The 12,934-nt window shown below is 40.1% G+C and overlaps 1 protein-coding gene across 2 annotated transcripts in view; it reads left to right on the top strand.

Annotated features, from left to right (window-relative positions):
* arhgap15 (Rho GTPase activating protein 15) overlaps nucleotides 1-12,934 on the top strand; it is a 104,777-nt gene that overhangs the window by 74,590 nt on the left and 17,253 nt on the right. The window lies entirely within an intron of this gene.

Below are 12,934 nucleotides of genomic sequence, written 5' to 3'. Positions count from 1 at the left end.
CCAGATCATATATGAATGCTGCTCTACAATCTATAAGACCAGATCCTATGTGAATGCTGCTCTACAATCTATAAGACCAGATCCTATGTGAATGCTGCTCTACAATCTATAAGACCAGATCCTATATGAATGTTGCTCTACAATCTATAAGACCAGATCCTATATGAATGTTGCTCTACAATCTATAAGGCCAGATCCTATATGAATGTTGCTCTACAATCTATAAGGCCAGATCCTATATGAATGTTGCTCTACAATCTATAAGACCAGATCCTATATGAATGTTGCTCTACAATCTATAAGGCCAGATCCTATATGAATGTTGCTCTACAATCTATAAGACCAGATCCTATATGAATGTTGCTCTACAATCTATAAGACCAGATCCTATATGAATGTTGCTCTACAATCTATAAGACCAGATCCTATATGAATGTTGCTCTACAATCTATAAGACCAGATCCTATATGAATGTTGCTCTACAATCTATAAGACCAGATCCTATGTGAATGTTGCTCTACAATCTATAAGACCAGATCCTATGTGAATGTTGCTCTACAATCTATAAGACCAGATCCTATATGAATGTTGCTCTACAATCTATAAGACCAGATCCTATGTGAATGTTGCTCTACAATCTGTAAGACCAGATCCTATATGAATGCTGCTCTACAATCTATAAGACCAGATCCTATATGAATGCTGCTCTACAATCTATAAGACCAGATCCTATATGAATGCTGCTCTACAATCTATAAGACCAGATCCTATGTGAATGCTGCTCTACAATCTATAAGACCAGATCCTATATGAATGCTGCTCTACAATCTCTACCAACTAGACCATTGGTTCTCAAAGTGGGGTCCGGGGACCCCCAGGGTTCCTTGATAGAGTTCCAGGGGATCCCCAGCTAAATGATGGATAGTTGGGAACCAAATGGACCCTTATGGGTCTGTGACTCAGAGAGTGTACAAATGGAACCAAATAGGGTCCATTTGGTTCCATTTGTACACTCTCAGAGTTAAATTAACATAGATTTTATAATATAAATAGGGGTCCGTAGACCTAATGCATGTCAAACTGGGGGTCCTTGAAATTAAAATGGTTCAGAATCACTGCTAGAGCCGTAAAAATCTTCTTTTAAGGCATATCTTTTCAAATGGGGGTCCGCGGGCTAATAAGTGTCAATTTGGGGGTCCTTGACATGAAAAAGTTTGAGAACCACTGAACCAGACTACATGACTTGTCTTCCCTCATATTTACCAGAGCCCGGCCGATATGCCGGTCTGGGGGCCATATATATCGGCCATTATTTGATGAAATATGTATTGGCAATCATGCAGCCAATGTGTCTCAATCATTGTAGGGGAAAGATTTCACGCATGTTCAAAAATGGCAGATCTACAAGCTCACAATGTGTCGCGACGTGTTGTGAGTACATTTACTTCGTTACTTTACACCACTGGATATGAGACTAGATATCGTCTGGGATTTTTTGGTATCGTAATATTGTGATATGACATTTGTTGTCTGGTTTTAATCAGTCACCCAAAATGACCTTTCTCTGTGTTTGAAACATTTTATATATAAAAAAAAGGATGTCATCGTCAAAATACAATATTGTCGTCACAATATCAATATTGAGGTATTTGATCAAAACATATTGTGATATTTGACTTTTCCTATATCACCCCGCCCTAGCGTCAATCAGCTCTACTAATACTGAACCTTTATGAACGCCGTTTCTCTGTCTCCCTGTATGAAATAATTCACCGCTCATGGTTTGAATATACGTATTATTATTGACAGATTGGACAATGCTCTTCTTGTCTTTATTGCAATTACAGTATTAATATCTATGATGCACTGTAGCAACAGCCTCCGTACTGTACCACCACTATACTGGCCAACAACTGGGTCACCATCACCAGATGCATATTTTATCCAGATTTTTCTTGGAAAAGGGTAAAGTCCATCGCTAGCTCCAGGTCATCTTGGGTAACACACACCACTTCAACCAGCTTCAAAGACCTCGTCATTTACATATCAATTCTTGTACATATTTATGTGTTGTGGCCTAGTTTCTATTAATTTATTATTAATTTATTATCATCGCCATTATGGAAGGAAGGGACTTTAACCATATGAACCCCAGCATCCCTGGGAAGAACATTCGTCGAAAATAGCCGATCTAAAAGCTCACAAGCTTACTATTGTGAATAGTAAGAACAAGACTATAAAAAAAGAAGCTTCCGCTGTTTTCAAAAGACTAGTGGAGTAGCTATAGTATTTTACCAATGAATAAGAGAATAAAACCGTAAAATGCTCAGTGTTAGTTTAACCACATGATCCCTAGCATCTCTATTCTGGGGCAAAGATTTTGTGAAAATAGCCGATCTACAAGCTCACAACACGCTATGAGCTTGTAGATCAGCTATTTTTGGTTGTAGAGGGAAAAGTAGTTAACATATCACAATCACATCGCAATCATTTTAACCACTTTATTCATTTATGTTGGCTATTCAAAAATAGCAGATCTACAAGCTCACAGAGCATCACTTCGTGCCGTGCCGCAAGCTTGTACATCTGCTATTTTTTGAAAGAAAACAATTTAAATGTCGATTTTTCTTTACATACTGTATATCTTCTCTTCTGGGGTTCCCTGGCACAAAACATTCTGAGATGGGGGTCCACGGCCAAATATATATAATTTTGGGGGTCCTTGATGTGAAATCGTGTGAGTGAACCAAGTATAGAGCCCTGTGGGACCCCAGTCAATGAAGTATATAGGGTTTAACAGTAACATCTCTGTCTCTGGTCGTTCTGAGGAGTCTCTTCACCTCGGGTCGTGTGGAGACGGAACAGATCCACACAAAAAGCTCAACTCTTTGTTGTTTTTTTTGTGTCGCCGAAACATTTCTATTCCGTTGATGCAGCCAGACTTATTGAGTGCAGCGCCACCATTATCAGTCAGATTGATTATTCACTTATTCCTAATGAGTATTAATTATGTTTGTGTATTTCTGTGTTTGGGGCGCCGAGTGAAGCCCTCACATTAATATGCAATGACGAGAAATGAATAAATTTTACTTCTGCACGTGTGTGCTGGTGCGACTTTTGTAGGTTAATTGTGTAATCCCCCCCCACCCCCACCCCCCCGTATAATTCATTTACTTCTGATCAAGATGACACCTTTTTCCCTACGAAACGGAGGAGGGGAGGGGGGAATTCAATGGTACTTATTAGTTCATTTCTTTTTATAAACTCTTTGAAACTCCACCTCATTTGCATGCAAGTAAGCTGGCCATGCAAATCGTTTGAAATGCAAAAATATATCTAGTTTCTATATTTCATCAAGGAGCTTTTTCATGTTTTATAAATTACAGACGCCATCCTCTAAGACTTTGTTATTCATTAACCAAAAGCACACAATTGGGATCCATTTAAAATCTTAATCACAACCTGCAGGATTATTTTGCTCTCTGCTAATATTTGCCTTTGACGGGGTAGAGCGCGGCTGTAAGCTAGCAGACTGCAAGATGCCTGGAGACGTCTTGTTACAACGCAGGCTGTCTCGAAACAAACTAGGACTCTGTAGTGTTTGTAATGGGATTAGATGCACAGCAGTTTTAGGTGCCGAATGTGTTCGCTATAGTCACTGTGTCACCCATAGAAACAATTATCTGCCAAAAAAGAAGGAGAAAAAAAACTTGAGGCTATTGTCTGGATAATTAATCCGTTGAAACCGGGAAAGCATCTGTGCTATTTTTAGATTTGTTTGGCTATTCAAAAAGTAGCAGATATACAAGTTCAGTGCCGCGCCATGAGCTTGTAGATCTGCTACTTTTTGAAAAATCGTGAACGTTTGTGCAAATCTTTGAATATATACGTATATTTGGGGGTCCTTGACATGAAAAAGTTTGAGAACCACTGATATAGAAGCATAAGTTCTTTAAAAAAAACGGTAAGGATTTAGAAGACATTTTGTCGAATCGGCCGCAGGTCTTAACGGGTTAATACAATTTATTCCGGAAATGGAATAAGCGGGGGAAAAAGGGAATCTGTACATATTGATTTTAGGTTCAGGAGATTCTAGTTTGTCATTGTTTGTCAGTGAGAAATGTGCTTCAAACACACATCACACAATAGTTCATTTTCCTCCTTTAGCAGCACACTGACTGAGCTCAAGTAGTAGTGGTATGGAATAATGTCACTGATGATGTGTGAGAAACCTTGTATGTCCTAAACCGTTACTTTTCAGGTAATGGGAATAAAAAATGACCTGTGTTCCATCCAGTGGAGCCAATGTAGATATATCGTTGCCGTCAGGGCAGAAACCTCATATCTCCATATTCTAACTTTTTGTGTTTTTTTTCGTAAATTAACGCCCTACTTGATCACACCACAGCGTCACACAAAAGCACTCTGCTACTTTTGATGCTTTTGAATTTGAATCCTGGGAAGGAACCATTTTGGACATATGAGGTTTCCACCCGAACAGAGACGTATTATTTAGTCACACAAGCTCTTAGTTGACGCTTTTCATTGATAAAAACCCACAGACAGATAAGCAGATCTACAAGCTCAACAACGTGCAACAAGTTGTGAGCTTGTAGATGGGGCTAAAAAGTCGTTACTTTTTCAACAACACTCTTGTACAGTACGGTTCTCAAAGTGGGGGTCCTTGGGGGTGCTGGGGGTGAGGGGTCCAGGGGGTCCCCAGCAAAATAGTTGACATAGCATCACAATCATTTTAACCGCCATCCATTTATATCTTGGCTATTCAAAAACAGCAGATTTACAAGCTCACAGCAAGTAGGGCATGCAAGCTCGACGTACATAATGCTATTTTTGTCAATTTTTTAAAACTTAGCATTCTCAGTTGTGGGGTCCGCGGCCAAATACATAACAATTTGGGGGTCCTTCATATGAAAACGTTTTTAGAACCGTCGAAGTAGGGCGTTCATTTATGGAAGTAAAAGAACACAAAAAAGACGACATTGAAAATACGGAGATACAAGGTTTCTGCTCCGACGCGACCAAGCGACAAACAAAACGCTTCGTCGATGAGTGTTGAGACATGCAGGGGGACCTGTTACTGCTCCTTGCGTTACCCCGTGTCATTGTATTGAATATCTTTTTTTCCGACAATGGTGTGTTTGTTTGTGTTGCTGTAAACAGGGCTCAGCGGGGACTTGTAATGGTCTCCTTGTCATAACAGGCCATAAATCACTGTGTTCCCTCAAGGTGTCCAAAAAGCGGCCTAATGCTGCAGCCATGGGACTGGCTGTTTGACATGACTAATGTTCATTTGAGTCTTCTGTGGGTTAACATCACTCGTCCAAAGACAATTTCCCATCATTCCCCATACAAGCCCCTGTTGCTGCTCCCTGTACGTGATTGATCAGTAATAATATTGGTGTTTTTTTTCCTCTATTTACTAAATTGGAGGCATTCACAAAATGCAGTTCTTGTAACTGTACTTGTGTGTACTTTACTGGCTATGGTTTTGCATTGCTCTCATTTAGGGGCTGGGTGTCGATATGACTTCAAACTTTGGTCTCATGAAATTAACTATTATTTAAAAGAAAAGGAAAAAAGTGTGAAACGCAGATCTACAAGCTTGTAGATCGGCAATTTTCACTACTTTCTTTTACACGCCACCATTGTACAACAAAGTATAATACAGGGCTTACATGGTTAATCAGAATAATTTAGACAATTATAAAAGATAAATAAATCTATTAGCATTGTTTTGGGGTCGGTTAGTTGATATAAGACGGCAACATATATATTAAAAAAAAAACTTGCTTTTCGATTATAAGTCGGTTATTGGTTCTAAATATCAGTTTAGATATTTTCTCGGGTTCATTTCCCAGCCCCTAATGTCATGCCTAAATTGACCCCGGTCGTTCAGGTGTGTGTGTGTGTGTGTGTGTGTGTGTGTGTGTGTGTGTCGTTAGCCGAAGTGATTCAGCACATTTCTGCTGCCAAGGTCCTATATAGCGGTACTTTCTATCCTGTATTAAATTAATGACAGTGTCCCCACCATCTGTCCGCAATGCTAGGCTGAGGGGCATCTCCAATATGTCCACCACCGACGGCAAAGTAATTAATGAATCATGTCCTTTGTGCCAGTAATAGAGACTAGATTAAATATTTCAAAGCCAGGCTACTGCTGATAGATTGTGCGCAACAGCAGATGCTGGCAAATGTCGATCCTCCACTTTGAAACGGCACAAACAGGGACACCACCTCACGTTGGAAGCCTTAGCCTCGCTGTGAAGCCCTTAAAGAGGTAGTGTTTCCCCTTTTGTCATTTCCAAAAATCCCTCACGTCGGTTGGTCGGTCGGGGAGAAGCGAGTGGAGGCAGCGGGATCGAGTGCTGGACAGAGTACTCAACCCCCCCGCAGTACATAGATACTCCTGGTCAAATATTACTCAACTGCAAGTGCCATGTGCTCTGTCAGATTTGTACTTGAGTTAAAGTACGGGAGTACTTGCTTTTTTATATATAAGTATTCGAAAATATTTCTTTTTAAATATCAATGCATTGCTGTATTCAAATGTGGACATTTTCCTCGCAAATGTAAAGATTTTCCAGAACAAAAAAAAAAAGATGTATCAATAGTGAAAATACTGTATGTGTTGCATCGCGATGCATTATGAGCTTGCAGATCTGTTATTTTCAGAATTTGAAACATAGGGCCGAAGAGGATTAATTCAATATGTACTTTTTTCCCTTCCTAGAAGTGTAGTCAAAAGTGCAATACTCGTCTTTGAAATGTAGTGGAGTGAAAGTCACACGTATCCCAAAAAAGATCCAAATACTCAAGTAAAACAGCTCATTCAAACCGGGAACGCATCTGTGTAACCACTTTAACCATTATTTTATCCTTTGGCTTTTTAAAAATAGTAGATATACAAGCTCATAGCGCGGCACCGATTGCCGCACTATGAGCTTGTAGATCTGCTATTTTTGAAAAATCGTGAAACATTTTAAAGCGAACATTTTTAACTCAAATCTTTGCTTGTGGGGGTCCCTGTAACAACATATTTTGAGATAGGGGGTCCAAATGAATATAATTTTTCGGGTCCTTGACATGAAAAAGATTGAGAACCACTGACATAGAAACATCGGTTTTTCATAAAACTGTTAGGATTTAGAAGACTTTTTTAGAATCGGCTTCAGGTCTCAATGGGTTGATTTACAACAAAATAAAACACAAAAACACGAAAAGTTAGAATACAGATATAAGAGGTTTCTAAGTACAATACTCAAGTAAACTATAGTACTATAGGTCACTGTCTGTCCACCAATAGAAAGCAGTCAGACCACAAGGTGATGGTGGAAAGAGAGAGATAGAGAGAGAAAGAGAGAGAGAGGGGGGGCTCCTCCTGCAAACACATTCCACAGAGCCTCACCTACAGCAGAAGGTCAGGGAGGAGGAGGGGGGGGGGCCCTAGTACTCTCCCCCCCCCCCCCCTGAAACGTGCTCGCTCGTCCATCTGTGCCCAACTGGCGGGGGTTGGCACCCGACGCGGGCATCTGCCACCTGCGCTCGGTGCCAGCTCGGTGTACACGCAGACATCTGCTGCGAGCCGTGCTCAAGGGGAGCCTTTCGACGCTACAACAGACAAGCCGGGCCAAACATTGTCCTGCCTGTGTCTGCTAACAACCTGCCCTAATGAGAACGCCTAGGACAGGCCTCCATTAGCCCATTGAGACCCGATAGATAGGTAACAAAAATAATGTTCTTCTAAATCCTTAACAGTTTTCTGAAAAACTGATGTTTCGGTATATCAGTGGTTCTCAAACGTTTTCATGTCAAGGACCCCCAAAGTTATATGTACTGTATTTTGCTGCCGACGCCAACATATGTTGTTCCAGGGACCCCGCAGATGCAAAGATTTGAGTTAAAGATGTTGGCTTGAAAAAAAAAAGTATAAATTCAAAGATTTGCAAAAATGTTGAAGATTTTTCAAAAATAGCAGATATACAAGCTCATAGCGCGGCACTCGGTGCCGCGCTATGAGCTTGTATATCTGCTATTTTTGAATAGCCAAAGTATAAAATAATGGTTATAGATAAAATCAAAAATCTGTGTCTAAAAGACACAGATGCTTTCCCGGATTGAATGGGTTAGTGGCAGTCTCTCTCTCTCTCGCTCTCTCTCTCTCCTGCACAAGCAAGGAGGGGGGGTGGGGGGTGTCTGGGCGGTCGAGGTGTGAGAGGGTATGGATGGACGGACGAGGATGTAGGCAGGGTTTTCACTTTTTCCTTTTTTTGACGTCAGGTGAGGAGAGAACAGAAAAAAAGAAACAGGTTGCAGTGTCGGTTATTTTCAGACCAATTATTCTATTGATAACTTCTTTTTTGAGTAAATCGAGAATAATACTTTGCAGCACAATAGTGGAAAATAGCCAAACTAATCTATAATTACCATTGCCAAAAATAGGTTACAGGTTAAGTTATTGATTGGGGGGGCTGTCTGTCATATCACTGCATACGTTTTTTTAATTTTTTATTGTTTTGTTATTTATAGCAGACACAGAATTCTTATGGGATGGAAAAAGAGACTATACTGACCTGATGAAGATCGTGTGAGATCGAAACGTTGTCGCAAATAAAGTCAATCCTTGACCTGGAAAATGGTGTGCGGGTCTATCTCTCTTCACAAGGACAGAGACGTACTTTGACTTACCGAAACCCAGACTCTCTAGTAACCCATTAAGACATTTTAGATTTTAACCACTTGAACCATTATTTTATACTTGGGCTATTAGCAGATTTTTCAAAAATAGCAGATCTACGAGCTCATAGCGCGGCACTCTTATGAGCTTGTAGATCTGCTATTTTTAAAAAATCGTGAAAATGTATGCAAACTTTTAATATATATATTTTATATATATATTTGTAACTCAAATCTTTGCTTCTGGGGAGGGGGGGTCCCTGTAGCAAAATGTTTTGAGATGGGGGTCCGCGGACAAATACATATCTAAAAATGTTTTCTAAATCCTAACAGTATGTTGCTATATCAGTGGTGCTCCAACTTTTCCATGTCAAGGACCCCCAAAATGATGTGTATTTGGCTTTGGATTTCTGGAAAATCTGCATTAAAAAAAAGTCGAAATTTTAATACAACAATGCATTGATATAAAAAAAGAAAATTGTTGCTATTGGAATACTTCCTTGAAGTACTCCTGCACAAATTTGACAGAGCAACTTTCACATGCAGTTAGTATTTGACCAGGAGTATCTATACTTTGACTCAACTCAAGTACTGGGGATGAGTACTTAATTTGTCCACTACTGGTAAAGAGACACTCACACGACCCCAACATGCATCTTAACAGCATACCGTAGCTTTACAGCAGACAAACATCTGCTGTTATTAACACATCGGTGAGACATTTGGGGGCGGGGTTCTAGAAGAGCCCTGAACCCAGGGTACTTTCCTCCTCCAACCCCCCACATTATCTCACTCATCTGATCAGTGTGGTCTGGGTTTCTATCTACATGTATCTACCTACCTATCTATCTACGTACAGTATGTAGCTACCTATCTATCTACAGCATACATGGGCTACTGAGGGCCCGGGGGCCACATGCGGCCCCCACCTTCACTTAATGCGGCCCACATGGTAATACTGATATATTATTGATTTCAGCTGTTACAATTCCAAACATGCAAACATAAAAAAAAAAAATCTGTCTTTTTTATGTCCAATGTATTTGTATTTAAGTTCATAAAGTTAACATAACTATAACTAAAAGCAAACTAAATAAAAAATTTACTTTGCAGGATTCCAATTCAAAAATAGCAAAATAAAAAAATCTGTATTCCAATAAAAAAATAGCAAAAATAGCAGATCTACAAGCACAAAACGCGTCGCACTGCAACGCGTTTTGAGCTTGTAGATCGGCTACTTTTGTTACTTTTGTGTGACATAGAATGGCGAAGTACGGCATTAATGTATGAAAAAAGTTAAAATACGGAGATAAGAGGTGTCTGCCTGACAGTATATGCAATGTGGCCCTCTGGAGTGAATGTGGAAATATAGTGGCCCTCTACATCATCAAAGTTGCCCACCACTGATCTACAGTTTCTATCTATCTATCTACGTATTTATCTACGTATCTGTCTGTCTGTCTGTCTGTCTGTTTGAGCACCACTGATATTATAGCAACATACGTTTTCCAGAAACCTGTTAGGATTCAGAAGACATTTGTAGATGTGTTCCCGTATTGAATATAAGAGAACCACAGGCCTTAACGATCAGGTAAAAAAAAAGAAGGAGATCGTCTCTCTCCTCTTTCTACCTGATCGTTAAGGTCGTGCAGACATTTGCCCTCATGTTTCTGCAGCGCTTCCACAAGCCTGACCCTTAACGGCCACATGATGGATGCTTCCCGTGTGTCACCGGGGGTCAGAGGTCAAGCTTATAGGGACTCTCCGATATAAAGAGGAGGAGGACGGTCATTTTGACTGAGCTCTCCATCGCCCTGCATTAGCGCCAATATCTGATCCCCCCCCCCCCCCCCCTGAGGAACGGGTTTCTGCTACCAGTATTCCCACACGCTGCTCTCTAATTGGTCAGCAATCAAGGCTTCGTGTTACTGTAGTACACAATATAGCATCTAATGGCTTCCGGTAATAATCAAGCATTTTCTACTGAAAGTCCCACTAATACCACTCAAAAAGGGATGAAACCAGGAGAGTCAGACAGTGATGGAAGAATTAGTACTTTTCTTTTCTTTTTTTTACTTAAAGGGATTGTAGGCGATTCAGAGATAAACAAAGGGAAAAAATCCAGCAGTTCGTTTCCCCGACCACCAGGGGGTGACGCACGGAGGACTTCCATAGAGTAAGCAGACTTCTAAACGGGTCATGCCGAATATAGGTTACTTTATTGGGATACAATTCGCGGAACTGCCCGCCCCTGCCGGTTCTCCGAATTTTTATTTTTAAATAGGCTCTTTCATGACAAATTGACCACATATATGAAGTTAAACAACTAAATTCTATCCAAACGCTTTTTGAAAAGTAAATTATGTGCCTAAAAAACGAAGTTTGAGAGCATTTTAAAACCGAAAGTAAAAAGTTCACACGGACACGGACGCGCACGGATGCGCACATGCGTGCGTGAATTTACGCACCGGATACCCGGATGTGTAACCTAAATAGTAGGGAAAATACGGATTTCAGAAAGAGGAGTGTTTTTCAATGCAGGAAAACACCCCAGCATCATTATATAGTGGCTGATAGAGGGGAAAAAATGCAAACTATATATATAGAGGTATTTTTCTAATATAGGCTTAATGTTGCCTACTATACCTTTAAAGGACCACTTCACTAATATCTCCACCCATCTTCATATCGTACTCTGTCGGTTGGAAACCAAAACTGTTACTTTTCAGGATTCAAAAAAATCAGGAATCAAAAATATCAAAAGTAGCAGATCTACAAGCTCGAAATGCGTCGCAAATTTTCAATTTTTACATTTAGTACTTTTACTTTTGCCGCTTTAAGTATATTTTGATGCCAATACAATTTTGTACTTTTACTCAAGTCAATTTTGAATTCCTGACTTTTACTTGTAACAGAGTATTTCTACATTGCAGTGTTGATACTTTTACTTAAGTAAAGCAATTGAGTACTTTTTCCACCACTGGCATGCGTTCGCAAATCAGATCTGAGCCAAGTCTCCTGCAGGAGGCGCCTCTGAAGCCTGTCCGGGACGGGAGTCTAAAAACGGAGGATGGGCCCGGACCATTGGCGTAGCGGTCCAGGCACCTATAGGCTACAATGTAGCCTGACAGCGCTTCGTGGGCTCGAGTCCCGATCCCGACGGCCTTTGCTCTATGTCACTCCTCATCTCTCTCTCCCCGTTTCCTGTCAGCCTGCTGTCCTGTCAATAAAGGCATAAAAAAACCCGAAGGAAAAACGGAGGATAATGATATATATTTTTAACCCATTCAGACCGGGCACGCATCTGTGTCATTTTAAGATTTCTTTGGCTATTCAAAAATTGCAGATCTACAAGCTCATACCGCGCTATATATGAACTTGTAGATCTGCTATTTTTTTTTAAATAGTGAAAATTCTTTGAATATATCCTTTTTTTTTAAGCGAACATTTCTAATTCTTTTACAGCTTCTGGGGGTCCCTGGAACAAGATGGGGGTCCACGGCCAAATACATTTAAAAAAAACTATTTAGAGGACATTTGTAGAATCCCCAGAAGCAAAGATTTGAGTTACAAATGTTCGCTTTAATTATATATATATTCAAAGATTTGCACACATTTTCCACGACAAATAGCAAGTGCCGTGCTATGAGCTTATAGATCTGCTATTTTTGAATAGCCCAAAGAAATCTTAAAATGACACAGATGCGTTCCCGGTCTGAATGGGTTAATATTTAATATTGGAAATCCCTATCGATGATGTCACTGGTAGGCATGTGTCTGAACTGTCCGTAGCCCACTGATGAGAGTGAGTAGATGGACATTGTGGCATCTAATAATGAGCATTAGTGAGGGCCAATTATATGAAGATTAGGTTTTAAATGGCTGAAGTGCTCCTTTAAGTAAAAGTAGCATTACCACAATATATCAAATACTCTTGTTACAAGTGGCCTGTAGCCTATTCACAATTTTACTTCAGTTAAAAGTACATAAGTATTGGCATCAATATACACTTAGACTAGGGCCTAACTGGCAAGTGTATGTTTTGTATCAATATCTGTAAATCTGCAAAGTAACTAGTGACTCAATATGTCAAATAATCCTAGTAGAGTAAAAACTACATCACTTCCAATCGGCAAGTACAGTGCCTGAGTAGATGTACTTAGTTACTTTACTATTCTGAGATCTACAGTGTCTGCTGTAGGTGTGTGGGCGCGAAAGGCGTTTTTTAGCCACATCTAAG

Source organism: Gymnoscopelus braueri, assembly GCF_963280865.1.
Source record: "Gymnoscopelus braueri genome assembly, chromosome: 18".
Classification (NCBI taxonomy): Eukaryota; Metazoa; Chordata; class Actinopteri; order Myctophiformes; family Myctophidae; genus Gymnoscopelus; species Gymnoscopelus braueri.
The sequence above is the reverse complement of the archived record's forward strand: the minus strand, read 5'-3'. Positions and strand labels throughout refer to the sequence as shown.